The following is a 4,222-nucleotide window of genomic DNA, read 5'->3' on the forward strand; positions in this document are numbered from 1 at the left end:
GATTTTATCAGCCTCTATAAGAAAAGTTTTCAATTCTATCCACTGATTTTATCAAATTGTAATTATCCGAATGTTATTACAATTATAACGAAAGGATGAATCTATCTTCTTTATTCATGATAAGAGAAAGTTATCAACATTCACATAAATGTGCATAGATTACGTTTATCAGTATTCCTACTCACATTCACCTCAGACGAATATTTAAAGAATAGTCAGAATAGCATTATGAAAAACAAAGGTCTTCGTCCACAAATGTTGAATAACAGACGGGAGTTTGGGCCTCTCCCCGGGCACCTACTGTGGCCTACGAAACTCGGCGCCTCTTAACCCGGATTTATGGCTGGATAAATTTCGTCGGAATGGTCCTTCCTTGAGCGATATGAGACGATAATGCAGTTCTTGATTGCAAATTGATGAAATTTGCCTTCAACTATGAGAGAGAGAGAGAGAGAGAGAGAGAGAGAGAGAGAGAGAGAGAGAGAGAGAGAGAGAGAGAGAGAGAGAGAGAGAGGGAGAGAGAGAGAGCAGAATTACGCTATTTTTTACTTTTTCATTGATTATTACTTCCATAAGAGCCTAAAAAATGAGAGAGAGAGAGGAGAGAGAGAGAGAGAGAGAGAGAGAGAGAGAGAGAGAGAGAGAGAGAGAGAGAGAGAGAGATTATGGAACCACAATCATATTTGGTTTATTCATTCATTTCCTCCCCAAGAGCCTAAAATGAGAGAGAGAGAGAGAGAGAGAGAGAGAGAGAGAGAGAGAGAGAGAGAGAGAGAGAGAGAGAGATTTTGGAACCACAATCATATTTGGTTTATTCATTCATTACCTCCCCAAGAGCCTAAAATGAGAGAGAGAGAGAGAGAGAGAGAGAGAGAGAGAGAGAGAGAGAGAGAGAGAGCGGAATTACGCTAATTTTTACTTTTTCATTCATTATTACTTCCATAAGAGCCTAAAAAATGAGAGAGAGAGAGAGAGAGAGAGAGAGAGAGAGAGAGAGAGAGAGAGAGAGAGAGAGAGAGAGAGAGAGAGAGAGAGAGATTATGGAACCACAATCATATTTGGTTTATTCATTCATTACCTCCCCAAGAGCCTAAAATGAGAGAGAGAGAGAGAGAGAGAGAGAGGAGAGAGAGAGAGAGAGGAGAGAGAGAGAGAGAGAGAGAGAGAGAATTACACTCATATTTGTGTTTTTCAGTTAGCGTAAAATGAGAGAGAGAGAGAGAGAGAGAGAGAGAGAGAGAGAGAGAGAGAGAGAGAGAGAGAGAGAATTACACTCATATTTGCGTTTCAGTTAAAATTCTCTTTGGCGCGGTAGGATTGATGATATGTAGCCTAGTAACAAAATGGGCGTAACACGATATTCGGACAACCAATATGGATTAAGTAAACAAGTGAAATTGGTTGATCCCCCTCACTGGGCTGTTTTTAACAAACTATATTTCTTATAATGAACAAATTTACGGCTTCAGCGATTTCTTGTAAATGGTTTCATAACAATGAATGGAACCGTTCTTTTAATGAGTTATATGTGTAAATATTTTCTTATGCTACATCGTAAAACACTGACGAATCTTAGGATAACAATTTATGTCAATCGTACAAACTGACGGCGCAAACCTGCACTCCAAATTATTATTATTATTATTATTATTATTATTATTATTATTATTATTATTATTATTATTATTATTATTATTATTAAATAGCAATGTGCGAGGAGAGTATTAAGTCCAATGTTTCTATTTATCACATTTGATGCTTTCCTGTTGGTTAGTATGTAAGTTAAACATCTAGAAAGTATATGATCAAGTGTTAACTAATGCACTGTAATTGTTCAATGGCTACTTTCCTCATGCTAAGGGTTGAAGAGACTATTTAGCAGCTCTTCTAGGAGAAGGTCACTCCAAAATCAAACCTTTGTTTTCTGTCTTGGGTACCATAGCCTTCCCCTGTCTTGGATTAGAGTTCTCTTGCTTGAGGGTACGCTTGGATATGCTGTTCTATCTTATTTCTCTTCCTCTTGTTAGTTTTAAGTTTTTATAGTTTATATGTGAAGGATCTAATTTAATTATCTTACTGCTCGTGAAATATTTGATTTTGATTGTTTATTCCTTCTCTTGTTGTTTATCTATTTTCTTGTTTCCTTTCCTCACTGGGCTATGTTCCCCTGTTCAAGTCCTTGGGCCTCTAGCATCTTGCTTTTCCAATTAGGGCTATTGCCTAGATTTTAATAATAATAATACTAATAATAATAATAATAATAATAATATAATAATAATAATAATAATAATAATCTTTGCCTAGAATGAAAACAACTTTTCAAGTTAAACCCAACATTTCAACTAAGGTTTTATAATATTTTTTCCATCTTCTCAACGTATTTTAAATTATCGTTTTCTTTCCAGTTTTTCTCCATTCTCTTCTTTTTTCATGGAAAAACCATTCCATTTAATACAAAATTATAAACTCCATACAGATAAATGATAATTAATTGCAGGGAATGAAATTTATTTTTAAATAATTTTAACCATCTAGATTATAGTGACGAAATGCCATGTAAATTTGTTTTGTGATTATAACTGGATGTTAATTCCACGTAATATTTCTAAATAAAGTATCATAGATACAATTGCATAAAGATTAGAAATTAATTAGGCTAGAACATTTGTAAGAAAAAATACTTTTCATATTCAGACTTTTGATAATTATATCTATACATTTTGACATTAATTCATCATCGTGTATCAAACCCTTTGTCAAATGCTCTTATAAAGAAAACAAATAACTTGAAACTCATCGTAAAGTAAATAATTATTATGATAATTGATACTGAAAGAATCAGCTGTCACGAATCCTTCGTTCTTTTTCATCTAATAGTATTTTAGTGTCTCTTGCTTAATTGTTTCATTTAGTTTTGGTATATTATTATTATTATTATTATTATTATTATTATTATTATTATTATTTTTATTATTATTATTATTATTATTATTATCATCTTTGTAATCATCATCATCATCATTATTATTATTATTATTATTATTACTTGCTAGGCTACAACTATAGTTGGAAAAGCAAGATGCTATAAGACCAGGGGTCCAAACAGGGAAAGTAGCCCTGTGAGGAAAGGAAACAAGGAAAAGTAAAAATATTTTAAGAACAGTAACAACATTAAAATAAATACATATGACTATCATTAACAGAAGGTGTCGTCATTTTAATCTTTAATAATTATGATGCAACACATCTGATACTGTTTATGCAACTCAAAAAGTGCAAACTTGCAGCAAATATTTTCATGTTGAACAGGTTGCCATGAGTCTCTTATCATAGTTTTTTTTATATAGAAGATCTGTTTTAATGCTGTTACTGATCTTGAGATATTTTATTCTGATTGTTCAGTACTTCTCTGGTAGTTTATCTATTTCCCTATTGATTTTCTCACTGGGCTATTTTTCCCTGTTAGAACCCTTGGGCTTATAGCATCCTGCTTTTCTAGCTAGGGGTGTAGCTCAGGTAGTAGTAGTAGTAGTAGTAGTAGTGGCAATAATAATAATAATAATAATAATAATAATAATAATAATAATAATAATAATAATAATAATAATAATAATAATAATAATAATAATAATAATAATACTGTCACTATAATTGGAGAGAATCTTCGTTAGGATTCATAAAACATTAATAAGATGCCGAATGTATCATTCGGTCATCAGATTAATTTATTTAATCTTTCAGACACAACTATATAACCAAATATTAAATGTTGATTTAAATAGTAGAGAGACATTTACTTCCATATCAACGTACATATTTAATTGTTCCATATTTCTGATTATGAAAATTATTATTTTCTCTTGCTTTCAACTTTAATAAAAGATGCTATACGCCCAAGGGCTCCAACGGGTCAGTTAGGAAAGATGGGTCAGTTAGGAAAGGAGACAAGGAAATGAACTATAATATAGAAATTAAACAATCAAAATAAAATATTCAAGAACACGAACAACATTATGTACCCCCAAGGAAAAGAGAACTCTACAGTAGTCCGTTTAAACAGTAAGGGTTTTTATTTTTAAACTCAAGTTGGCGAGTAATGTTTGTATTTCGTTAAATAAAACCATTATACTGAGTAAGTTCAAATAAAATTTACAATGCACGCAAAATTATAACATTTATGGAATTAGATATCCCCATCATCGATGTTAAATATATTTCGCAA

This window comes from Palaemon carinicauda, chromosome 12, assembly GCF_036898095.1.
Source record: "Palaemon carinicauda isolate YSFRI2023 chromosome 12, ASM3689809v2, whole genome shotgun sequence".
NCBI lineage: Eukaryota > Metazoa > Arthropoda > Malacostraca > Decapoda > Palaemonidae > Palaemon > Palaemon carinicauda.